Source organism: Cavia porcellus, unplaced genomic scaffold, assembly GCF_034190915.1.
Source record: "Cavia porcellus strain 051 isolate PalLab524CR breed Dunkin Hartley unplaced genomic scaffold, mCavPor4.1 scaffold_22, whole genome shotgun sequence".
NCBI lineage: Eukaryota > Metazoa > Chordata > Mammalia > Rodentia > Caviidae > Cavia > Cavia porcellus.
In genome coordinates this window covers 41,065,794-41,093,685 of record NW_026947505.1, presented here as the reverse complement: position 1 = coordinate 41,093,685, position 27,892 = coordinate 41,065,794, and the positions used below count along the sequence as shown (strand labels likewise).

Sequence of the window (27,892 nt, the reverse complement as noted above, 5' to 3'; positions counted from 1 at the left end):
GGAGATATCAAGAAGGGGAATAGCTTAGTCAAATGGAACCTCTAGTCCCAATTTTCTGAGAAATCTCCACACTGGTTTTTATAGTGGTTACACCAATCTACCCTCTCATCAATGGTAGAAAAGGGTTTCTTTTCCCCAAAGCCCCACCAACATTTGTTATTGGTTGTTTTCTTGATAATAGCCCTTCTTTCGGAAGTGAGGTGAAATCTCAGCATTGTTTTAACTTGCGTCTCCTGAATGACCAGTGATGTTGAATATTTTTCATATATTTATTTGTTGTTTCTATAGAAGGGTGCATTCTTGCCCTGGATCTCTCCTTCTTTCTGCTTCCTGGATGGCACAGGATGAACAAGTGTCATCTGCTAAGGTTCCTCTACCACGTGTTTCTGCCTTTGAACCACCCAACTTAGAATTTCACCCTCTGGAAACCAAATAAACTTGTCCTCCTTTAAATTGGGAGCATTGGATATTTTGTCCTAGTAGTGAGAAAATGAGTAAGACACTGACTCTCGGGACCAAGGATTATTCTTTCAAAACATCTTATATGATCCTCCTTCTTTTGGCCTTCATGTCAACCTCTTTGAATATGTCCACAGTTCACTGTACACATTTCTTCTCATTGCAATGCTTTGCTATCCCCAGATGAACTTACCAGTCTTCTGAAAATCTTTCTATGTTATTTAGGAAAATAAAGGGAAAGAAAAAAGCTAATGGGGAGGGCATAAGGTGAGACATGGCATGCAAATAACCACCAAAACCCCTGCAGTAACCTCTAAGGTCCCCTGCGGGCTTGACATTCTCTCCCTCTTGTTAAGTGCACTTTGCTTCTGGCCTGCTCTTGCTTCTGACTGCTGCAGGCCAGCTGCAGGCTCCAGGCCTTTCCACTGGCTTCTTTCCCCTGGAAAGCCAGCCCTGATGTCCACATGAAGTACTTTCCACTTCTACCTTCTCGGCACCCTGTTTGGTGTTGCAGCCTGTCATCACCCTACATTCATTTGTTGCTGAGTATTTTGCTTTAGGGATCTCATCATTCTCTAATGGCCCTAACACTTAGTTTACTTCATTTTCTGTTTCCTCTGATTGAAATGCAAAGTGCTTGGTTGTGGGGATTTGTGCCTGTCACTCCTCATTCACCTGTGCCAAATGCTGCACCATCACTGCCCCACCTAGCTCAGAGGCTAAGGAACTGTGTAGTTTCTTGCTCCACAGTGAGCCTCCTCTCATCCCCAAGGACTCCAGCTCCAGCCTAACACAAACTCCAACCCCTATATGTACTTTGCTTTTGGCTAAGTGATCCTTCTTCTGAACTTTTTTACCTTCTGTTATGTTTCTACCCTGCCTAGACCACATGGGAAGTCAGCAGTGATGCTTAGAATGCTTGGCTCCTCAGTATTCTGCTGTGCCTTTTTGCCCAATACCCATGCTGTGTTTCCTTCTGTTCTGGGTCTTCTAAACATAGCAAGGTGGCAAAATAGGGTGAAACAATCCTCACAAAAATTCATGCTAACTGATCTGAAGCTACATATTTTCTGTGAGTGATGCTATTATAGACTTGGGATCCAATTTCTGTGGGACCCTGGGTGCACCTTGTTTCCTGGCACTTGTCTTTGGTTTGATTTTCTACCATTTGCCTGGGTATGCCCAGAGCCTTCTCCATAACAAAATTCTGCTCTACAGGCCTGTGCAAACCCCTTCCCCAGACCAATGAGAGAAAGACATTATTCTAACTGCAGCTCCCTCTAGTCTGCCTATGTCCATTACTGGGGTGGCGGTAAAAATTGATAGATGGTAAGGAGCGATATCACTGTAGAAACTCTTATGAAAATCAAAGAGCCAGAAAACAGCCACTAAAGGCCAAGATTTAACTGATGGATTATATTACATCTCCCCATCTGATCGCTTTTAACAACAGAGACTCGCGAAAATATCAGCAGACTCTCGTTGAAAAAGTTGTTCTGCACAGATTCCTGCATAAGAAGCCCAGAGTTACACAGGACACAGAAGACAAGCACCTTAAAAGGAATCTGAAATCTCTGGCATCTTCACTACAGCAAGCACTCCTCCAGCTCCACTTCACTTCACTACAGCTGTCCACCTCCAGATAGACACACATCCTCGCATTGCAGGGCTATTTACTTCAGTTCTTAGTCCCCCTCAAAATATCCAACTTTCAACAAAAGGATCACAATCATGCCAGCAGGCAAGAAAAAATATATATTATGAGACAAAGCAAACATCAGAACCTGACTCAGATGTAATACAGATGTTGGAATTATTAGGTAGGGAATTTATTACCATAAATATAATTTTGTAAATAAAAAAAATACAGTGTTTTCAGTTTTATTATAAAAATGCACACACTATGAGGGTTCTCACACTTCCTGGCTCTGCTTGAAGTTAGCACTTGCTCTTGTGTAGCTTTCTTTGCTTTTACCATCTCAACAAGTTCCTTATATTGTTTCATGAAGTCCTTCTTTGTCCTGCCAGGAACTGTGTCTGCAATTAATTTTTCCATCTTTCAATTGTGTTTACAAGGAATGTTTTCAAAGCTTGTTCCAAAAGCTTCTGGTTTTCTGTTGTCCATCAGGTGAAATCTGTGCACAAACCTTCAAACTGTTCTGATGGTGTTACATCATCTGCTTGAGGTACCACTCCATGTTCTTTTCTAAATTTATCAAAAACCTTACTGTCCATGTCATCTTTTTTGATGAGGGTCAAGGTTCTGGAGACTTTCTGCTTTGCCAATAAAACCTTTGGCTGTTCTTCTGACACCAGATGAAGAATGTACGTTCATCTAGTTAGCAACAACTTCCCATCTTAGATTCGTTCCAGCAGGGAAGAGAGCCACAGCGTTAGTAAGTCCCTACAGATCATCTTCTGATCGGTTTTCCTGCTACCTCCACCTCTGCCATTTGACCTCTCTGCATTCTTAGATGCTTATTGCATTAGAGCTTGGCTTCTTCTTTCTCTTTCCACATTTGCTGATTTATTTCTTCTACCTGTTTCTTCAGTGCAGTCTTCCCTCCTCCTTTTGTAGATGATGTGTTTCATTCAAGCACTGCAAACTTGCTAGTTCAAGCCAATCATAGAGTTTCTCCGCTTCTTCTATCATGCTCATCCGTTTTGCCTCTTTGTCTGAGAAGTGATTCCAGGTCTTGCATGAGTTATAAAGCTTTTGTGTTCTCTTTTGAGTGACTTTTTTCTTGAAATCTTTTTATTTCTTTGCCAGTAATGCTTGCTATCTAACTTCTTTCTCTTTAGCCAATGTAGCAGCTTCTCATTCAGTCCGTCTTTTTCTTCAGCTTCTTGCTCCATTTTGCTTCTGCTTTTTCTTTCTCTTCTGCTTCTTTCTTGACTTTTTCTTTAAATTTCTTATACTTGGATCACAGCTACAAGCATGTCAACTGATGTTCTTATTCTGTTCATTTCCTTTGTGTTCTTGTTGCTCTGTTCTGCTTTTCAATTCATTTCCTCTCATCACAGTATTCTACTTTTCCTTCTTCTTCTTCTTCATCTAAATAAGAAAATTCTCTCCAAGAATCAAAATTATATCAAAAAGAATAAAACCCATCTACATCTTCAAATGATGAATTTATATCACAAATTTAGGAACTTTTTTTATTTGATCATCTGGAATTCCTTTCAAACACTGGAGAAAACATTTCAAAGAAACTATCCTTTGCTTCACTTTTAGATGGCTCTGAGTTACCAAAAGTAGGATCTGTGCTGTTAAATGCTCATGTTTTCACTGGATTAGATAACATTTCATAAGCGTGTGAAGTAATCATTGTCCCCTTCTTTTATTGATTCATCAGCTGCTTTCCATTTGTCTGAATGATACTTTAAAACCATTGCTTTTTGAGCTGCTTTAATCTGTCTTTATGTAGCTTTGCATCTTATATAGCAAGTCCAACAACTGAGTAATGATCTTGGTTCTTCCAGTCTTTAGGGTCAAGTGTTTTCAGCATGGGAAGTTCTTCTAACTGCAATTCTTTATCTTCCTCTGATAACTCTTTCTTATCCTCCAGCTCCTGGAAAGGGGCAGAAGCATTTCTGTTTCTCCTCCTAACAAAAGCTTTGAACCATTTTCCCACAGGTTCCACTCAACAAAGTGATGAACATTTGGGTCTGAGCCTCGTGCCCAGGATATCTGGCACCCAGAAACTGGCACATGGAGATGACTGGTAAGCACTTCAGGAATGGGTTGCTAGTTAAGGAATTTAAAATAACTACGATGACTATGTTAAGGGTTCTAATGGAAAAAGTAGATTTCATTCAAATACAGATGGGTAATGGAAGCAGAGGTGTGAAAATTCTATGAAGGAATCAAAAAGAAATGTGAGAAATCAAAAACAATACAACAGAAATGAAAATACTTTAGATGATCAGCAAGCTTGAAGAAAAGTCCAAAATAAAAGCTTTTCTAATTGAAATACTGAGAAAAAATAAAACAGAACATCTAAGAACTTTGGTGCAATCTCAAAAGATGAAACCTACACATTATTAAAACATCACAAAGAGAAGAGAGAGACAACAGAGCAGAAGAAAGAATTGAAATAAAAGTGGGATAAGTGCCAGACACCAGATTCCATGTCCAAGATGCACAGAGAAGATTAATCAGAATAAATTCCCAAAACACAGCTAAATATGCTATAGTAAAGTATTTTGAAAACTCAAGACAAAGAAAAGACCTTGAAGGAAAGTAGGGTGGAGGGATCACTTTACAAACAAGGATAGGAATTTCAGAGAGCGTCTTCTGGAACTATTCAAGAAAGAAGAAAGGAGAGGAAAATATTTGAAGTGTCGAGAGAAATATACCTAGACTTTATGTAGAGCAAAATTATCTTTCAGATGTGAAGGAGAGCATGTTTGTGTGCACATTTGTAATTCCAGTTCCTCAGAAGACTGAAGCAGAAAGGTCTTGAGGATAGCAAGTTCAAGTCCAACCTAAGAGACTCTGTCTTAAGTTACAAAGATAAAATAAAAGATTTGGGAATATGGCTTATCCTAAGGCTCTTGGGTCAAACTCTGATACAGAGTGGGGGTAGGAAAAATATAGACACTTAGATAAAAATGAAGAAAGTGATGACCAGTACTGTCTCTTTCTTCTTTGCATTTTAGTTTAAGAAATTTCTATGGCTTGCTCTATAAAAATTGTCAAAGAGTTTCTTCAGGCAAAAAGAAACTAATATAGGTTAGAAATCTGGATCTACATAAATAAAGGAAGACCATTGGAGAAGGACCCAATGAAAGTTAAATAAAATCTTGTATTTTTTCTCATTCTTGAGTTGAAAAAAGTGTTTTAAGTAATAACAATAACAATGTGTTGGGTGATGATTGCATGTGAATGAGTAAAATCAATGAGACAATATTGCGAGAGGCAGAGAGAATACTGGTGGCTGCTCTGTCATAAGATACTTATGAGACAGGGTAGAAAAAATAAAGATAGGTAGAAAGGAGAAAAGGAACCTAGTTCTAAGATGTCATTAAAGTCACTTGTGGTTATCCGTATCTATACTCCATACCATTACTTAAGCTTGTGACAAGCCTTCCAAAAACTCAAGCCTCACCTTGTTTCTTACTCATATTCTAGTTTGCAACTGGTCAGAAAGCTTACAAAGACAGACTGACTGACAGTGTAATTTCCTGAAGGGAGTGAGGGTAGGGGCACCTGGAGGTTGAACCTGCAGATGCCCAGTGGGTAATTTAAGAGATGAAGCTTGGTGTTTCTGCCTTTTTTTTTTGTATTTGTCTCCTTTATTATCTCAAAACTTTGGGTCAGATCCCTTCTCAGTTCTGCATATAAGCATATAAGTCACTTAATCAGTATCTGCATTACAAAGATTATTTGTCCTAAATTTCTGTCACCTATTTCATCCCCCTTCAAGACCGGGGACACTAAGGTGAGAGTAACTGAAGTAATTTTCATAATTTTCAGGGGCACAAAATTGCCAGATTTTATATCTGGTTCCAAACCACTAATGATTCCCGGAAGCCTCCAGTTCTAAACCTACAGTCACCTCACACTCCAGGCAAAGCAGAGCCTGACTGGATGGCCCATGGGATGAGGTTACCTTCCTAAGTGGGAACAATTATTCACAATGAAAGGTAAGGCTGCCCCTACCAAATTAGCACAATTATCTCATAGGAAATAAGCTGCCCTTCAAGCTATGACTCCAGAATTGAGAAAATGGTCTATCAAACTCTAGTGCACCCTAGCAAATCCATAATACAAACTATGTAAGCAGGTCAGGCTGAAGCTCTTCATCAGAGGATACCCTTTCCAGCTGCGCTAGCTAAAAGTCACTCCCTATTTTCTCTTACTTTCTGTCTCTGCCTAATAAATCTGCCTGTGCCTTACAAAGATGCCCCCTGAAATGCTTTCTGTGATGAGAGTCAAAAACCTACGCTATGGAGGACCTCTTTGGATCCTGTCTGGAGACACTTATAGTATAGTTAAGACTCTGACTTTTGACCATCCGAGTTGCAAACTTTTCATAGGTGGACTGTTTAAAACTCACTTTGTCAGCTTTTGAATGAATCAGATTTACAAACAATTCTCCAGGAAAGGAACTTGTCTGTAAGTATGGGACTTACTTTCACATTAGTGGTGTAGTGTTTGTTGACAGAGAACTTAGCTAAAAATAAAAACTGCAACTGCAAGGAAATTGAGTGATGTATATCAGTTAAAAGAGAAAGTAGTTGTCCAAAGTAGCTACACACACCTGTAATCCTAGTACTCTGGGAGGCTGAGGCAGGATGATCACAGCTGATCAAAAGTTCAAGGCCTGTGTGCTGAGAAACTGAGAGAGAGACAGAGAGACAGAGGGACAGAGGAACAGAGACAAAAACAAAGAGGGAGACTGTGTGAGCTTGCAGATGGGCTAGATGTAGCTCAGTGTGAAGGCCCTGAGTTCAATTCCCTAGTGTGACAATAAACAAATGAATGGAAAATTAAAAATTAATGAAAAGAAAAATAGTAAAGGTTAGATGCTGAGCTACTTCTACTTCCAGAAGAAATTCAGTAATCTGTGGCTTCTGGAGGTGATTTATCATGGAAATCCCCAAGACGCTCAGCTGGTAGGTTTCAGTGTGGATGTGGCAGGGACATGATCACTTCTCTATTGCCTCATCTGGATTAGAAGACAAACCCTTTCTTACCCTCGGAGGGCAAGCACGAAGCTTTAACTTACTTGGAAAACATACCAAACATTGATTTAAGATTGGGAGCCCTTAATAACATGACATGTGCTATGCAACCCATTTTATTTGCTGTTGAATTCTTTCTTCAAAAAAATCACTGAGGAAAGGCGCTAAGCAAGTGTCTATGCTGTCTGGCACTGCCTGTGGAGGGATATGGAAGGAACAGAAGCCTAATGCTGCCTGTGGAGACTTTATACATGTAGCTGGATTTGAAGGAATGTGCTGCATGGTGACACCTGTCAGTAAAGAACATGTACAGTCTAGAATGTGTGAGGCATAATATGTACATCTAACCGGTCTTCTCAGATGAGAATGGAAAGGGAACACCAGACCGGACATGGGGGTTTTCCTGGATGCCATTAATCTCTTCTCTCTTCTTCTTCCCTCCTTCTTTCTCACCATGTAGATTTTCATCCTCCCCACCCGGGCTAGTCTTCTCATTCTCAGCCAGGTCCTCCCTTGGCCCCAAGAATCTGGCTAGGAGGACCAGGGCAACCACAAAGAAACGGGAGGGGGCTGCATTAAGAGCGGTTGTTTTGGTCTGGTCCCAGAGACATCTCTCTTCTTCAATGGTCAGTTGAGAAGCCAGCTGTCTGAAAGAGCCTGACATCCAACTAAGTAACCGATACCTATTCTGACTATATGCTGCATGAAAATGGTTAAGTCTTGGTGTGTGTATATGGGCATATGAATGTGCACATATGTATACACACAGATGAGCAGATCATATGTGCTTTGAAAGTACAATTAGTATATTTTTAAGAACTATTCATTTATTCAGTTGTGCACTGTAATAGTCAAGTAGTTAATAAGGAATTCAATATATTTATCTGAAATAACAAATCTTTGTGGCATTTTTTATCTTTGAACTAGCTGGAAAACCTTTTAGTATTTCACTGGTCATGTCAGAATGCATCCTTGGAGCTGGGGATTTAGCTCAGCGGCATAAGCGCCTGCCTTGCAAGCAGGCAGTTGTGAGTTCGATCTCTGGTACTGATAAAAAAAACGAAAAAGAATGCATCCTTTATATACGTTCACTTACAAAGAGAATGAATAGAAGGAGAAATGAAAATAAATTAAGCCCCAGGTCCTCAAATACAACCAATTATCCAAACATGCGAAAGGCAAACCTCAAATTTCTGATGAAAGAGACATTTATCAATGCCTGAGACACCTTCTGGTTAGCATTCTGAGTCGGCCATAACACACAGTAAGGGCATAGCTTCACATACAGTCAGCAGATGGATGATTATGGCTAACACTCTGAGGTTTAAAAACAAATACTCCAGAAAGATATTTTAAAAAATGATAGCTCAAAATTTCCTTTGCCATAGCTCATCACTAGAGGAAGAGGAAGGGGATTATGCTCTGTTTATGATATGCAAAATTAGTTTCCTTGTCACCCACATAGTGAGTGAAACAAGTGACAGAGCTGAGCGATCCAGTTAGTCCTTGAAATTCTACCTCTACATTTTAGATACTACGTACTATGTACTGAAAGCTACTTTTTGCTCTGTGATGATGCTTTAACAAAAATTCTGTCAGATTTTGCCTTAAAAAACTCAGAATTTCAGAATTACATGCAGTACATTATTCTATGGTACAATCTCATAAGTCTGATTAACTTCATCAAAATTTTTTTGTCTTGGGAAGAAAATATACTACTACTATAGAGACATCAAAATTTTATGTACCACAAAACAAACAAACCCCCCCACCAAAATTTCAGGGGTTCCAAATATTCATCATGGAATGCCTGTAAAAAATAACAAGTGAATATGAGGCCAGACTTTTTTTTGTGGTACAGTCAATCTTTATTGACACCTTGTGTATCATCATACTGTTCACATCAGTTACATGCTTACTGTGAACTTGTTGGTATATAGGTCAAAATACGGTCAATGACAGCCTGGTTAAATCTAACCTAAAAAGCATATGGAAGGTCTATGTGCATATTTGTTAGCAGTTTGTGCAATTATTTGTTAATTTTTATTTTAACAACTTAAATATAAGCTCCATGAGGACAGAGACAATTCTACCCGGTGTGAAAGAAACCAAAATCAAAGGGCAAAGTAGACAGGCCTCTCAAACACTAGGCCAGAAACAAGGCTTCACTCACTTCTGTGTCAGAGGACCAAAGGTCCTGTGTCGATGTACAGCCCTTGCTCAGCACAGGGACACCCTACCAGCTCCCAAAGTGCTGCATCCTGTGGTTAAGGGACTGAGAGCTGCTGTTTCAAGTAAGCAGAACATCCAGGCACATAGAAGACACCAGGGTTGTCTTGGCCTGAATCCCTTTTGTTCTCATTACTTATTTTGTGTATGTCCTCCCTGCTCCCTTCTGAGAACTTCTCTACATAGGTTCTTTGAATCATCCACCTCTGGCTTATAAGGCAGCTTGCAATCTTGCCTGCACCTAAATTATGGGCAGATCATCTCAATAGATACAGAAAAAGCATTTGATAAGATCTAACACCCACTCATAATAAAACCCTACAGAAAACTGGAAAGCCAACTATGACTAATCAACAGCTAACATTATATTAAATGGTCAAAAACTGAAAGCTTTCACTCTTAAAATCAGGGACAAGCCAAGTATGTCAACTATCACCACTCCTGTTCAATATAGTTCTGGAAACATTATCCAGAGAAATTAGACAAGAGGAAAAAAAAAAGACTAAAGATAAGACAGGAAGAAATTAAATTATCATTATTTGCAGATGACACCAAAAAACCTCTAGACTTAATATCCAAATTCAGCAGTATAGCTAGATAACAAAGTTAACACTCAAAAATCAATAGCATTTCTTTACATGAGTAACAAACTCACAAAGAGAGAAATTAGGAAAAGCATACCCTTCAAAATAGGGTCTAAAAATGAAATAATGAATCAATCTGACAAAATATGTAAAAGATCTATACAATGAAAATTACAGTACTCTGTAAAAATAAATTGAATAGGCTTTAATAAAATGGGAACATTATACCTTGCTCATGGATAGGAAGAAACAAGATTGTGAAAATGGCCATACACCCAAAATTATTATACAGATTTAACACAATCCTGATCAAAATATCATTAGCATCCCTCACATATCTAGAGACAATATTCCTAAAATTTATTTGGAACCATAAGAGACCTAGAATAGCAAGAGCATGTCTGGGCAACAAAGGAAAGTCAGGAAGTATCAGAATTCCAGACCTAAAATTATTCTACAAAGCTATTGTGATAAAAATGAACATGGTACTGGCAAAAACAAACAAACAAACAAGAAAAACCAGGCTTGAAAATCAGTGGAACAGATTAGAAGATGTAGACACAACCCCAAAGACACTCAGCCACTTTATGTTTGATGAAGAAGCCTAACATTCTCATGGGAAGAAAGATAGTCTCTTTAATAAATGGTGCTGGAAAAACTGGCTTTCTGCATGCCCAACACTACAAATCTAGACCAGTGTTTACCACCATGTACTAAACTAAAGTCAGAAATGGATCAAAGATCTAAATATTAAAATAGAAGCCCTAAATTTACTGGAAGAGAAAATAGGTAGAAATCTCAAAGACAGGTGTAGGCAGAAATTTCATGAACAAAACCCAGACTGCAAGGGAAATATTACAAAGAATCAACACATGGGATCTCATTTTATTAAAAGAACTTTTGCACAACAGAAGAAATCACCAACATAGTGAAATGACAACCCACAGAGTGAGAAAAAAATTGTGAGCCAGTTGTTCCTCAAAGTACTTATATCTAGAACATTTAAACAAACAGACACTCCAAATTCAAAGACCTAATCCAAAAATGGCTCTCTGAGATGAATACACTCCTCTCAGATGAAGAAATACAAATGGCAAATAAATTTACCTGAAGAAATGTTCAACATCACTAGTCATTTGAGATATGCAAATTAAAATAACATGAGATTTTATCTTACCCCAGAAAGAATGGCTATCATCAAAAAATCAACAGATAACAAATGCTGGTGGGGCTGTGAAGAAAAAGGAACTCTTCTCTACTGTTTGTGGGAATTTAGACTGGTGCAACTATTGTAAAAATCAGTGTGGAGGTTTCTTAAAAATCTAGGATTAGAGGTTCCGTTTGACATAGTTATTTCCCTTCTGGGTATCTTCCCAGAAAAATTAAAAACATCATTCTACAGTAATATATGTGCACCCATATTTATAGCAGAACACTCTGTAACAGCTAAATATTGAGAAAAACTGAAATAGCCATAAACTGAGGGATGGATAAAGAAGATTTTAAAAATATAATGCAGTACTATTTGGCCATAAAGAAGAATAAACTTGAAACTTTTACAAGGAAATGAATGCAACTTGAGGTAAATGAAATAAATCATATGTGTAAACATCATATTACCTCACTAATGTAAGAAACTGAATGAATAAATAAGGTCCAAAGTGTACAATGGATATTATGAATTAGGAACAAATTGTTCAAAAGAAAAGACAAACTGTAATGAGGGAAAGGGGAACAGAAGGGAGGGAAAACAAAAACTATATATTTATACACAAGACAATTAAGATAGTTATATAGCTCGTTTCCCTTAGCTCATTGGAAAGAAAAGTTTGTGCTATTGTTGTTTGGACAAGACATCATGCCTACATCTTGTATTCTCGAATAACTACTACTAGACAACAATACACAAGGTAGTAATCATTGTAACTCTCTACTAACCTGTTTTGAAACTCTGTTTTATTACTATTTTTAATTGTTCTCTTTAAAATAAAAATAAAGACAAACTACTGATATCATCCCTTGTGCATTTGTGACTTTTGACTTCAAAATCTATGTGAAATCCATAAAATCCTAGAGTACATATCTAAAGCCCATTTCAATCTATGAATTTCCCCAGTTGTAAGTCTGAGTAGCCTGAACAAACTCTCACTGTTTCTCAGTCAATTTGTGCTTCAATTTCTCTAAAGTGTTGACAGTGGGAATCAGAACTGTACAGCAGAAGATTAGCATTCAGAAAATATTTTTAGAATAAATAAATAAATAAAGGAAAGAAAAGTCATCACCTTCTAATTTTCACAAGTTAGTGCTTTCAAAAACAAACAATTATACATATCTTATAAATCTGTGCCAGAGTTCATTTAAGGACCATGAATTAAAAAGTCTAATGTCCTATCAATCAATATCTTAAAATTCCAGAAATTATTCATTTCATATTTGAAACAAAAAATATTAGTGTATCACTATTCAAGGAACAGTTTTTGTTTTTGATTCTTAAAGCTCCATTTCCTTATGGGCCACTGAGAGCAGAACAACAATGTAAGCAGAGTATCGAGGTCAGGCTTGCTAAGTTAGTTCAGAATAGTTAGCTGCTATGATAAGCAATCATTCAGAGCACCATTGAAATGTCAAAAATACTTTTCTTAATATAGCTACACAACTATTAGGTACAGTTTGATGATTTTGTTTATATTAGTGACAATCAGTTCTAATTTTGGGGATTTATGGACTTGTTGGCATTTAATTTCTTCAGTGACTAAAGACAAGATTTATGTCACATCTATTTATGTATTGAAGAATGACAATATTTTAGTTTTGAGAGAAATGTTAGATTAGCTATTCCTCTTCTGGAATAAACTCTCTCTCAGTACAAAATTCCCTACTGTGGTATCACTGATACACTGTGTTACAGATTCTGCATCCATATAGCCAATGGCAGGAATCAGTGCATCTTTGAAAAAAGTTCCATTCTAATAATAAAATGTTCATGCTAGAAAGAACACTGTAGATACTATTCTAGACTTGGAGTGATAGAAACCATATCCAGCTCTTTTAAGCCCTCATTTAAGTTTCTTTTCCCTGTTGTGAATATGCAATTTCCTGAAATAATCTGTAAAATATGGGCAGATTTATAGGAAGCACCCTGATGTTCATCTCCCTTCCTCTCACCCTTAGATTTGACCTTGTATTTGGCAACATTTCTGTTACAATGTGAGAGCTGGAAGTCTCTTATTTTTTGCCACTATATTTGTCCATGTATTTAGACACTTGACCTTGGGAATCCAAGGTGAATGTGACAGACATAAACTGTGATTTTATGTGGCTCATTTAAAAAGACTTTGAAAAGCATTTTTTCTTTGAAAGGTCAAACTTTTTAGATGAGAGTTCTTGCCCTCGTGGCTGTCACATCCTCACTGTAACATCATGCAGTTAGTTTCTGCCCACCATACCTACAAGGCACACTGACAACGTCTCCGAATTCTGAAGCCACCATACGTGCAGTGGGGCTTGTGATGAGTATTATCCCCTGTGGGCCCAAGGCAATTGTAATGAGAAACACTAGAATTTCTAACCCCAGAATAATTCCCTTGAGTTAAAGGCAATTATTGTTGATGACCTTGTACTCTGTTCTACATCATGTGCTATGTCTATCCTTGGTTTGGACTTACAGCTTTGTTTTGCCATATTTGACTTTATTCTCTCCCCCCCAAGAGAGTAACGAGAACTGAGGAGTAATAAAATCCAAAATGTATAAATTTTGTTATAAAAAAGAGAGGGAGGGGAAAAAAAAAGAGCTCTAACGGATATAACAACAAGTGTGTTTAGGGATGTTAAATAGCTGACTATATTAATGTTTTTGGATCATTGAACACAGCTGTTTGCAGTCTCTCCGTTTGAATGTCTACTTTGTATTCTTTGATACTGTGATTTGAGCAACTATTTCCAAGATGATATTATGTAATCTATTAACAGGTGATTTCTTACTGTTATGTTTTTTTTTGTAGTTATGTATTATGTGTAACCTTACACTGCTTTGTTCTGTTTTGTGTTTTTCTCTTTTTCCTCTTAAATAAAAAAAAAAAAAAAAAAAAAGAATCAACATACAGAGGAAGCCCTTTTTATCTCACCCTTTCCATGTATTCTACCTGAAGACAAGATATAAAGTCTTCCTAAAGGCAACTGCTGTCAGCTCAGAGATTGCACCAGAAGTACTACAAACAGACTTAACTCCACTGGTCTCTTCTCTTATGTTTACCTTTCCACTTTCTCACCTCTGGAAGCCTAAAATTGCTTTCTTTTGTTTTGTCACTTCTTTAAAGTTTATTGTTCCTTTTTGAAGATTCTATATAAACCTGAGTTCAAAGTCTCTGCTTTGACTTATCTGCCGCTGAGATCTCTCCCATGTGATGCACAGTGCACATGGCAAAAAACTTACTTGCTTTTTTTCTTTGTAATCCATCTTTTGTTACAAGGGATCTGTCCGGACTTTGAACTTATGTTTGGGGAGAAACAGTATGTTCTTTCTAACAGTAGTAATAAATCATTATGTCTATGTTTATAAAAGCTATAAATTAAATTTAAAAATTGTTAAAGCGTTTCACCTTTTTACTTAGACAAATATTCCTGCAGGAGGAGGCAGAAGGTGATGATACAGAGCACACAGGGAAGGTGGGTTCTCAGTGTGGCCTCCGTGACCCAGCCACAGTCGGACCTCTGGCACTTTGGCCTCTTATTTTATTCTCAGCTTCCTTCCTCTTTGACAGGCTTATCACACATCTAATGGTGCAGTCCACAGGTCAAGTTCTATGGTCCAATCCTCCTAGCCAGTGCCCCCTGGTCACTGGCCACTGCCTTCAGGAAAACAGTAAGTCAAGAGTGGCAAGGTTGTTTGTACAGGGAATTCTGCAGTCCCACATAGCAAGGCATTGAGTTCAGGCCCAGGTGCTCCTGTGACAGAGTTAGGGTTTAAGGCCAGAGGACCCCCTTGGCAGGGTACTAACTGCCGATGGCGTTTGGGCTATCAGCTCTTTCTCCCCTCCATCCACAGCACCTCATATTAGATTAACACTGTATTCTAAACATTGATCTCCCTTAAGCTTTGAGAGTCACTTCACTAATTTTCTCTCTGTTCTTTTTCTTCTGCCTTCTTGGTGGTCCTTTCCTTCCTCTTCCTATTATCCAAATTAAGCCCTGCCTCTAGCCCACTGCTCCCTTTCTAATCCTTTCCTTTCATAGCCCTTCACTGCTTCCACATAATTTCTATGTGCTCCGCGTCACTATCTCTGGCTGCCAGCTCCTCACTAGCATCTCCAGCTCCAGCCATCACTTTATTCTTCTCTAAGTGCTGGTGCTATATGTGTGTGTGTGTGTGTGTGTGTGTGTGTGTGTGTGTGTGTGTGCGTGTGTGTGGTTGATGGCTAAAACTGATACCAGAATCATTGCTTTGTAAATTTTAGCTTTCATCTCTCCTCATTTTAGAAAGTTTGAATATGTACAGAGGTACACACACATTCACTCACACCCCATGAGTAGACTGAACTCTGGTTTCTTTCTCTCTGGTATGTCAAAGATTCCTGGCAGTGACTTGGACATCAGACATGGAGTACCTTGGGTGGTCTGACAGCATTTAGCATCTGTGTGCATTCTTGTCTGTTTCCAGTGTTCAAGCACAGGTTGCTCCTGGAGCATCTGTTTTTCTAACACGTGCAACATCCTCTTGTGCCAGAAAATACCAACACAGCAGTTGTGCAGTTCTTCATCAGCTAACACTGAGCTGTCCTCTTCAGCAGGGCTGTCTTTTCATTATTCTTTCTCTCTTTTTCCTTGCCCTAGACTCAACCTTTAAAACCTATTTTATTATCCTTGGTAATTTAGATTAGAATTTTGCTGCATGCTGGGTTTGTGTACTATAAGCTCACAGGCTTACTATGCTCTTCCGTTACTGTTTTCTTAGATGTTAAGCCCCCAAACCATTCCTTGTATCTGTATTTTGAGTCTGATCCCATTATAAATGAAATTTAATTGCCTGTATGGTATTAAAAATGAATAAGTCCATTTATTAAAAAGAATATGAAACAGAATTAAGATTTACATTTAAAGGATAATTTTGAAATGGCCTTTCATTTCAATTAGTAACTGTAATCAACTTTTACTTTTATTCTATTCTTATGCTATGAAACTTTTATAATCTAGTTAGACATTTTCTTGATAAAACTGTGTTGCAAAGTCATGCATCATTTCCACAAAATCACTTATAACTATTTAAAAAAACCTAAAACTTGAAAAAATTAATAATATTGTGATATTAACTGAACTAAAACTTTCAGAAAGCTTTTGCTGAATTTGTGTACACTGTGCTGTAAAGCAGGAAAAACTCATTTGTAAAATATATTTCAGTGAGAAGCACTGGAAATCACATGAGTCTTCAATCCCTATTTTTTTCTTTTGATTTCCTTGCAAATCATCACAGGGACAATTGTGATGTCCTTTGGGTTCAATGGAAAACCGTGAGTACCCAGGCTTGGGATATAAAAATTGAAATGGATTTTAGCTCTCTGATGTGCTATTGGAACTGGCCACACAATACAAATAATCTACAGTTTGCAGATTGCTGTTGTTTAGTGTGAAATACTTTGAGGACTAATTTCTCTCTTGGCTATACCTTAGAATCCCAAACGTGGGCTCCGTAGTGACAGTCACCTTCTATTTTTCCCGTAAGTACAACTTTGAAAAGAAACCCATCTGATGAAATGACATAAAAATAAGTGATGATTCAATGTGATCAAAGGCAATGCAGCAAAATCGAATAGTGACCTTATATCACAAGCTCCATCAAGGCAGGACACCTGTATAGCCTGGGTTGCTGTGGTGAATGGGCTTCATGGACCAGGTCAATTAGGGTCTCAATGCATTTTGCTGAAGTAACCATTTCTGAACTAATTTGAGAGCCAGGATTTGATAGAATTCATGGAAAAGTCACTAAGGCATCTTGACTGAGCAATTACATTCAAAGTTAATAGTAAGACCTTATGCAACCAAATTCAAAGAGCTATCATACTAAGAAAGAAATCCAAGCCCCTCTTAATAATTTATTGACACTGATAGATTTTTATTTCTGTTTATAAATGAATATATAGTCATTCTTTTTCGAAAGCCATCACTTGATGAGCCCCAATACTGTATATCCTAAACCAGTTAAGAAAAGCATCTTGAGGATGTTCATCTTTCACCCAACAGTTTATTTATTGATATACAGCAGAGAGAACTTCATTTATACAAGGATATGGGACAAAAAAAAAAGACATGCTGCAACACGTTTTTGTGTTAACAGCAATAGCACAAGGAAACACATGAAAATACTATCAGTAGGATTATTCAGCAAGTGCCTGCAAAACATTCACAGTGTGCAACACTTACGAAGGGTACTTGGATCATGTGTATAGAAAAAAAAATGAAAGCAGACAAACCTCTCATTAGAGAAGGGGAAAAAGACAACAAAAATAAAGTGGTAAGTAAGCACATTATGTAACATTTTGGAAAGTGACAAATATCATGTGGAAAGAAAAAATAGAACACTATATGGGGGATGAGATGGGGCTGGAGAAAGTGTTCTGAAGATTTCTTGTTGAAGACATGACATTTAAGCAAATACTTTTAGAAAGTGAGTTAATACAAATTAAGGTGGAATATATCAAAACAGATATATCTCAAAAATAAAGCTGAGAACAAAAGCTGCAGTACTTTCTATGCAATAGTACGGTATCATTATACAAAGTTAAGAAAATCTGCTAAACAGTATTGATGCTTACATGTTCTACTAGTATAAAATAATATATGTAAATTATAAATGCCAATCAGGTGTTTGTCAAATTCAGGGGAATGAGGAAGTAGAATAAGTTCATAATCATAATAACTGTTAAAAAATGCAGGCTACACTCCTGTAACCTTTACTATTGACAAAACCTTCTTAGTATTTTATATATAACTCATTTACTCCTCACAACAATCCTATGAGGTAAGGATTGTTATTATCCTCATTTAAAAAGGATGAAATAGAGAAATATTAATTAACCTTAGAGTTATCAAAACTAAGTGGTGTTATTTTCTACACTAAATGGGAGGTTATTACTTTTCTTAATAAAAACTTTGTATTAATTTCCTATCATTTTGTTTTAAAATTCTGTATCATTATTTTTAATTCTTTTGTTTTTAAAATAAAAAAAATTCTGCATTTTATATCATGTGGAAAGAAACTGTACTAGGGGTTCAGCATAGGTTGTATTAAGATTTGATGTCTTTTCATAACTGAAGTAATATACAAAGATAACCCTGGGAAAAATGAAAATTCTATAAATTATAGACTCAAATTCATTTTTAGTGATAGAAAAATAGGAACACATATGCTTTTTGAAGAAGGCAGTTTTTCTAATATGAGCACTATTACCATATAAAATTTATCTGAGTGCCGGGGATTTAGCTCAGTGGCATAAGCGCCTGCCTGGCAAGCAAGCCTGAAGTCATGAGTTCAATCACTGGTACCACAAAAAAAAAAAAAAAAGAGAAAACTTATCTGAGTAGAAATGTATAAAAATTTTTATATTTTAGTTTTCAGAATAAACTGAAAGAAGCTATGAAATACTGATTCTGTTTCTCAACCCAAGAAGCTAAAAACTTCTAGGAGTTCAGAATATGGTTGTTAAGCTCTGGTGTTGGCGACCTTACAATTTAGGTCAAAGTTCATGTTGATTAATGTTTTCTGGTTTGTTACAGCTGATGTATTAATGCAAATGTCCTGCTGACTACTTCCAGAGGCTATAAAATGGCCTTTCAATGCAGTACTGCAGAAGAATCAGTTTCCTTGATGCAAGACACAATCAGAATTTTTCCTTTCACAAATATAATTATTATTATTATTATTGGCAGGAGTATTTCAATTAAATATTCACTCATTTTTTTGGTGAAGAACTTTTCAATGTTTGTCTATTATGTATAAGATCAGTGGCAATAGAGAAAGCAAAAATGAATTAAGCAGGGATTCTACATTCCTGGAGTTTGTAGAAGAGATAACATGCATAGCAACAAACTACCTAAATGTAGAAAGAGCCAAGTGAGCAGTCAGCAATCAGAAACAAAAAGAGAAGGCAGAACGGAATCAAAGGCTTGGAGGGAGAGCTCAGAGTTTCTGGGAATGTGCAGCTGCGTGGGTGCAATAAGAACCGAAAGCACCTGCATCCACAGAGTTAACAACTGGGGCTGAAAACGGAGACCACTGAGACCTAATTATTTGTTACAGAAAGAACCCACCCCGGAAGATAAGCTTTTAAAGCAATAAATAACTTCACTGTTTGTTTCAAAAAATTCTCCCAAATAATTTAACCACATTGCTCATCTGCATAAACCACTTCTCTCAACAGGACAATAGGTGGCTCATCTGGGCATTAGCTCCTACATCAGCCACCAGCACCCTTTAACAGCCACTCTTCCAGAGGCACAACTCCCTGTCCACTGACTCAAACTGTTAAGTCATGAATCTGCCCAAAGGCTGGAGGTTTAGCTCAGCAGGCGTTAAGTGCCTGTTTTGGCAAGCGTGAGGTAGTGCGTTCAATCCTCCATACCAAAAAAAAAAAAGAGCAGCATGAATCTGCCCAGTTCCACTCAGTTATCAGCAGTTCTCTGGACTGAACAATCTTCCTTAACCATTAGAGTCCAGACCCCTAGACCCCATAAATTTCTTCCTTGACTTGTCTTTCCTTGTGTGACACCATGAATGTCAGCATGGCGGTGTAGATCTAATCAAAGTCACTGGGCAATAGATTTTCTGTGGTCCTTTGGGAGAGCTGACACAGAGTAGATGAAGCATAAAGGTAGAAAATCTAGAAATAAAGAATTTAAAAATACAACATTTATTTCATCTCTATATTATTATGATGTCAAAACAATTTTAAAAATTTGAGATAATTATTTTCATTGTGCATATTCTTGGCATCTTGCCTTGCCTTTGTGTTTAATACAACTGTTCTTTTATTGTTGAATTATATTTTGAATGGTTTTGATTATACATTTTTAGTATAGGCACGTTCATTGTCAGATCACATATTTAACTTGGATAGTCAACAAGTCAGTGACAGCTATGCTATGAGGTTCTCAAAGGAAGAATGACCCCAATCCACCTGTCTCTTTCCTGCTGTAGCAGAAAGCTCATGTTCTTTTAGAGGCTAGACAGGGAAAGGGAGGGACCATTAGGAATGTGATTTCATGGTTCCTTTCAGCAGGCTTTTCCACAGATTGTGGTGGTTGGTCTATGCATGCCAATGCCTGGTTAACACAAAGGAAAAGAGAACCTGTGGGGTTATAATGCTGAGTGCATCTAACCAAAAAGACCCAGATGCAGTGTACCCTGTCAGAGAAAGCTTGATAAATAGACCCAACTAGATCAGTAGGCCGTCAACCTGTCATGGCTAATAAAATTTCTCTGAGTTCCAAACAATTTGCAGAAATGTAAGTTCACGAAACACTCCATATTGATAAACTGCACATTTCTGGTATTTACATTTTTACCCTGCCCTCCAGCTTAGAATGTTTTCTTCAAACTAGACTTCTCTGAGACATATTTAGATACTACGAGGGTTGGCAAAACAAGTAATATCCAAAATAATTCTTAAATAAATGAAATTCACTGGCCTTTAGAATTCATGTAGTTCTAAAGGACAGAGGAGTTAGAGGATAAAGCGGAATGAGAGAGGGAGATAGCAAGGAGTTTGCACTTCTATGAGTACTTAATGTTATGTTCTGTTTCTGATTTTTCATACTTTAAATTTATTCTAGTAGTTTCCTTTGTTATTTTAGCACTATATATTTTATTTATTTTACTCATCTTAGTGGAGGCATAATTGCATTCATTACTGAAAAGCGTATTTCAAGATCTTAAAAAAACAACTCATAAGCACTTTAAACACTGCTATTTAGATTCATCACTTCTTTCACGTAGCTCAGATATTTAGTTTGTATGCTGATGTGAGGTACACTTTAAAGAAATGAGGTAGACAAAATAAAACCAAAACCCCTTTAAAGGACTCAACAATTTCTACCAGGAGGGGACCATACAGTTTCAGCTATGTTGTTAATTATATCATACTTTAATTTTCCAGATGAAAATTAGTAATTATTCTTTATTTTAATTAGTCAAAAGTGCTAAATCTGAATAATTCTTGTCTATTAGCAGTTAAATCAGTGAGTCCAAAGATGTTAATTATGTTTTGAAGTTCAGTATCCGTAAACATTCAACCAATCACCTTGAAAACAGACGAACAATGAGGTACTAGAAGTAGATTTCTTATCAGTTTACCAGAAGGTGGCAAAGACCATGGCTGTTCCTGAATTACTGCCCAGGTCTCATCTCTGAGCCAGCCAGGGAAAAGTCAAATCCAGCCACATTGTCTTGTATACTTCCATAAGAAAATAGTTCATAGAGTGTTGGAAGTGAACACTTACCAACTTAGGTGGAAAATTAACAGATACTAATATAGTCAGTTTCAATACTGAAGATTTGCTGGGCATGGTGGCCAGTAATCCTAGTGCTTGGTAAACTGAAGCAGGAGAATTGTAGTGAATTCGAGGCCAGTCTAGGCTATATAGTGAGTTCAAAGACAGGCTGAATTATATAGTGAAACCTTGTCTCAAAAAAACCAAAACAACAGTAGCAACAATAATGAAATAAAATTTTTAAAAACTGAAGATTTTCTTGTAAAAATCGTCCACTTGCAAATGTCCTCTTAAAAGTTCCATATACATACCATTTACTTCAGGAATTTTATAGGCTTCATTAAGACTCTAGGAGAAAAGCCTGCCTGTGTACTCTATCCATATGCAAGAGCACCTTCGGTACCATTATTCTGTGGTAATTTTGCACTGCTATTTTGGTCAAAATTCACAGTTGTTGATTTTCATCTTATTTACTGTAAACATATTTAATTTTGGTGTGACTTTACAAATGTCAGTTAATGGTCATAAGCTCAAAAATATAAAAGAAATTTTGTTTTAGAAGTGTTGAAAGACAGAAAAGGCTTGTGAAATATGGAATCTGTATTTAGAAACAGGATATTAACATGGACCAATTGAGAATGACCAGTGAGTCTGAGGTTGTGCCAGTCTGCAGGCTGAGCCACAGGACGACAGGAACTAGAGTGATTTACAGACTGTGTGACAAGTGCTGTGCTTTGCCACTGACAGTGAACAAGAAGCAGAAATATAACTGAAGAAGCAGGAGAAAAATGGAATCAGTGGAATTCTGGCTTGAGAAATAGCATCAGCATTTGGGGTTGACTCATAAGGTTGGGATTTGTTTCAGGACATCAGGGAAGAGATAAAAAAAGGTAATAGATGACATTAGAGCTGTGTTAAGCAAAAGTGCCAACAAAGGAGATTCTTTCCTCTGTCTCAGGCTTTACTGTCGACTCAACAGGCTTCGATATAGATAAAGCTGGTCTAGGCTGAGAGACAGATGTTTGACCACCAGTCTCCCATTAATTAGGAAGCCCAATGCCTCCCTCCATCCACAGCGTATGCACTGGAAAGTTCACTTTGGGTGCATGAAAAAAATTAATTTTCAGAAAATACATATCCTTAAAGTTCAGAAACTTTACTGGGCATGCCTCATCTCATCTGACCCATCTTACCCATCTTATTCATGAACATTTGTCTGGGGAGGATATGTAGCAAAATAATTAATTCTCCACCTTCTTTTTGCACATCTACATTTTTCAAAGTGAAATTTTTAAGTAGAAGGAGACAAGAATATGTTTATATAAGAAGATCAAAAATAAATAACTCACTGTTGTGTCCTGAGGATACATTGTGAATAAAGCAGGAAGGGGTCCCTGTCCTCATGATACTTATATTCTATGTAGGAGGTGTATGAAATGAGCAATAACAGGATGCTAAATGCTGATGAATGCTTTTGGAAATGACAGAGTCAGAATGTACAGAATGAGTCTCTACACTATGAAAGTGGTTAGGAAAACTGTCTGCAACGTGGTGTCATCCATAGGAATTAAGGGCACACATTACAATCCTGTGGTCCTGGGGGCAGGGTACTATAGGCAGACAGCATAGAATGCATAAGTCTGGAGCAGGAAATATATGTTGGGGGCATCAAAGGGCTAGTGGGCAAGGAATGATGGGCAAGAAGGACAGAGTTAAATCCCCACTCTTCAGGGCTCTTTCAGGTGATTTGTAGGGGTTTAAGCTAGTTTGTTAATAAGATGGGAAGATATCAGAGGGTTTCAAGTGCTAGTGGTGAGGTGGCCTGATATATTTCATTTTTTAGAAAACAAATTCACTCCTGCAGGTTTGAAATGGATTGTGGCGAACAAGGATGAATCAGAGGACCAGTTAAGACCACATGACCACAATGCAAGCGAGAGGTGGCAGGTGGTGATGGAGAAGCGGTCAGAATCTGTATAAGCCTTGAAGACAGGTTTACAGAATTTGCTGATAAATGGCATATGGGACAGAGAAACGGAATAGTCCTAAATGACTGGAGGTGTGGGGAAGAACATCTGGAAAGTTAGGGACTAGCTGCTTGGACAAGGAAGGCCATGGAAGGAGGAAGTTGTGTGGGCTGCAGAGAGGGTATCAAGTGCTCTGTATTGAGTGTCTTGAATTTCATATGCCTATTACCCTGTCAAAGATGGAATAGTCAGTTTAATATATGAGTCTGAAGATTAAAAGAGGCCTGAGATACACTCATTTTCAAAGTGGATTGTGCCTTATAAAACCATGAGACTAGATGAGATCAGATGGGGAGAGAGGGACAGAGAGGAGGACAAAGGTCTGAACCTTGCATATTCTCATTTATCAAGGCCAAACATAGGATATAACAGCCATTAGGAAGAATACTATCAATGACTATGCAGACAGGTATTGATAATGTGATGTTAAGCGAGGGTATCAGACGACAATCAACAAGCAACACAGCCATTCCTTTGTCCTTTGTGACATGGAGAAGGGACACATTGAGACCCAAACGGGTATCACTCTGTGGACACCAGTCATCTTCAGCATGGATTCTTCATCAGTTCAGTGTGTCATTAGTGGATCAGTACCTGTTTCTTCTGGACTAACACATAGGTTAAGGAGAGGCACTTAACTTTTACAAAATCTCAATGGTTACTACTGCAACCATAATGTAATTTCTGAATGGGTATAGAACAGCCATGATACACAATTATATTCACTGCTCACTGTTATTTGAACTCATTTCAATAGGATCTTAAATATCTACAAAAGCAATCATTTTGTGGCATGACTATTACTTTGGCACTTGTTTTGCAAGTTTGTGTCTCACTAGCTGGTGTTCAAGTAAATGCTGCCTATGTGCTTATCTCTGCAAATTCCGTATTCCAGGTTCCAGTTCCTGGGCGTTGCCCTTGGTAGATGCTTTCTCAACCTGGCCTTTTGCTCATCCTAGCAGAAGAGTGAGCTGTCCTTCCCAGATCTTATTGACATGGCCACCTGTGACTGAGTAGAAGTTCCTTGTTCTAACAGATATGCCTGCTAGGTGGAGTGAGGTCACCTGGTTGGTGTGACTATCTATTGCACATTCTGGACTCTTCAGCTCTATAGAAGGCCAAGATGTGCCCTTTCCCAACCTCCCGGCCCAGTGTTTCACACAGCACCAGGGTGGTAGGGTTGTGCAAGTCAGCTATGTGGCTGTCTTGCTTTCATGTACTGGTTTTCACCAAAGTGCAAAGTGATTTTTCTAAAAGGCATTCTGGTTCATAGAAAAACAGCAGAATTTCCAATGATAATTCAATCCATGGATAATCCATCTCATTTTATAATAGTAGAAGTGTTTCTAGATGAGAAAATTAACTCATTAAAATATTGACATAGTCACATAGTCACATTTCAGTATCTCTAAAGTTGATCTTTTGAAGATCTATACATTATAATGTTGAGTAAGTCAGGTGTACACCAAACTGGAAAAGATCACATGTGCATACTAGTATTAACTTCATTATGAGCATTAGGTAAGCCAGATGTGTCATGTGAATTTCAAGCTGGTGTCTTTGACCCAGGTCTACAATTTCCCCAGGCCTGGTAAAACTCAACAATCACACCTGCAAAGTAAACCCCTGCCTGGCATAAAGACTGCGAAGAACTTATAGGTCAATGACTAAATTCTTTCAGATTAGATGTTCTGTTTCAAAATTCAAAACAAATCTGCAAGATTTTGATAACCATGAATAAAACCAGAGTCATGATTTACTGATAATTCTGTGACAATAAACTACAGAAAACTTAAGATTTTTCTGACTGATTCTCCTCCTCTTCTTTTTGTGACACATGACTCTAAGGGCAGAGGTCCCAGACCACATCTAGTTCTTTGAACACATACAGCATTATTAGATCCACTTTAAAATATGGGGGCAAATAAAATAACTATATAGACATTTAACAAGGTATCTGTTTAGGAGTAATAGAGTTATGCTGCTGTAAAAAGAGAATATTTAGTCCAAAAATTCATCGTGTGACCAGAAAATTAAGAAGAAAATTGAGTTAATAAAGAATCAGCACTGCTGAGGGCTAGCAATAGGTATGCAGGCTTTTCTCTTCTTAGAAGTGGTGTCAGAGGATGATTTCCAGGAGTCTTCCCTATTTAGGAGAGACTCAGGAGATGTTCAATGTGCACAATTCTCACCCTGTTTAAAAAAGATGTTTTCAAAACTAAAATCTACTTTTTTTTCTCATCACTATCATGAAATATTAAAAGAGTATTGAAAAGTAGAATTAGAAATGTTACTATCCAGAGACAGGCGTGATTAATGTTTGTTGTGAGTATTCTGATAACTCTCACCGCACATATATACATACTGTTTTAAATATACAAATTGAAATTCCGTAACTTGTTTTTTATCAACTAACAATATGAGTGGATATTTTTAATGTCAAACAATTAAGACCTACATCTTCATTTTGAAGGGCTACAACATCATATAATAATATCCTCTAACCAAACCTCTACTGATTATAGTTGTGACAGTGAGTCACCTATAAATGATTCATGTAATCTAAACAGGACATATTCACCAAAGTGCTTCCCCTACTCGGTTGAAGTATTAGTGCACTGAAATTTTCATACTTTCCGCTAAAATATTCTTCAGAATTTATACATAAATTCACACCTTCAATAACAGTGAGGTTGATTTGTCCCACCTTCCTTGAGTGTCAGCGACTGTAGGATGCCTCAGTATCCCCTCCTCCCTCCTCAATATATGTATTCATCTCTTTTTTTCTTCCTGAGATGAAGCTTGGCACCACTCCACTCTGAGAGAAATGAGGACAGGTTTTGCATTTCACCTTAATCAGATCAAATTAGGACAGGTGGCAACTCTGCAGGCAACATAATTATGAAAAATGTCTGTGTTCAATACAGGCTGTCCTTCTAGACTCCCAATCAAATAGGACACCAGATCCCAACCTTCTCACTTTTAGCTGGTGACTCATAAGTACTTATCCACATACCCTGGATATAATGGTGCTGCAGACTCAGATTAAAAACAGCCTGAAAGCCTGAAAATCTATTTCTTGAGATTTAGATAATTTAATATTAGTTCTTCTATTATAATTTTTATGTCAAGCAGGAAAACAAAGCAAATTCAAACCCTATGGCTGGACTGTTAATAACAGGGAAAAAATTCCAACACATTCCTCTTATACTGTACTTTGCCACTCAAAAGTGCTGAGGATTCCCTGCTTTTGCTGTAACAGAGAAGCTGTCCTGTCCAATAGAAAATGTGCAATGTTATGTGTTTAAACAAACTTGTGATAAACTAAAGCTGGATACCCAGTTTGGATCTACATTATGAGGATTCTACATTCAGCTTCATTAGGATAGTGTTTCTAAGCAGACACTCTAAGCTTCTCAATAGCAAATGTTACATTAAAAAATGCACTCAGTGACAATTGCAGTATGAGTCTCTGTGCAGTGATTTTGCAGTATGTTAAAATTATACTATCACACCATGGAAACAAATTACCCAGTGCAAGCTTGGCTGCTGGGATTGCCTTATTAGCCATGCAGTGTTACTTCATTAAGGATGCAAGGCTTCCGATTCCTCAATGAATGTCCACAATGGCTTCTCCCTTTGTGCAAAGTCCAGCTGGTTATTTGGAGAGGAACCTAACACAACATTAAGGAATCTTGTTGTATTTCTTCCTAACACTTAAATTGGGAATTTTTTAAAAGGGAAAAAGGCTGATGGTTTAATTTTCCTAACTTATCTGTAGTTTATATTCCTTCCTAGAAGTGTTTGAGAGGAAGTCTCAAAGTAGGAGTTTTAGGCACTAATAGTCTTTTTCTGAAATACACAAAGTACATAAAGTCCTTCTGACAGCTCAAAGAAAACATAGCTCACATTATAGACATAGTACAAGGTTTTGTGATATGAGTTTCTTATGTGTGAGTTTTAGTTTTCTTGTATAAAATGGCACTACAGAGGCTTAATAGTAATCACAGTTCTTTGTGAATGATGATTGGAATTTACTTCAGAAATGATAACAGTAATGTCAAAATAACCAAACAAAGACTAATTTGTACTCTTAGGAAACAGAAATCCCCTATTATACACACACACACAAACACACACACACACACACACACACACACACACACACACACACACACACACAGAGAGAGAGAGAGAGAGAGAGAGAGAGAGAGAGAGAGAGAGCAGAGAGATTAAAGATTCTATTCTGCAATCAAAATAGAAAATGCTGCATTCACTTTTCAAATTTTAAGGTTTGAAAAATTTATCCAACACTCGGCTAATCTTTAATAGGCTTTTTTTTTTTTTTTAGCTAAAGTGAAATGAAAACTTTGTCTCAGCTGGTTGTCAATTAAATAGGTTTCAAACTGTATCTCAGACTTGCTA

At 37.4% G+C, this 27,892-nt stretch overlaps 1 protein-coding gene and 1 pseudogene across 4 annotated transcripts in view; both read right to left on the bottom strand.

Moving 5' to 3' along the window:
- Prkn (parkin RBR E3 ubiquitin protein ligase) overlaps nt 1-27,892 on the bottom strand; it is a 1,262,552-nt gene that overhangs the window by 200,082 nt on the left and 1,034,578 nt on the right. The window lies entirely within an intron of this gene.
- Nucleotides 3,552-7,813, bottom strand: LOC134472152 (dnaJ homolog subfamily C member 2-like; annotated as a pseudogene).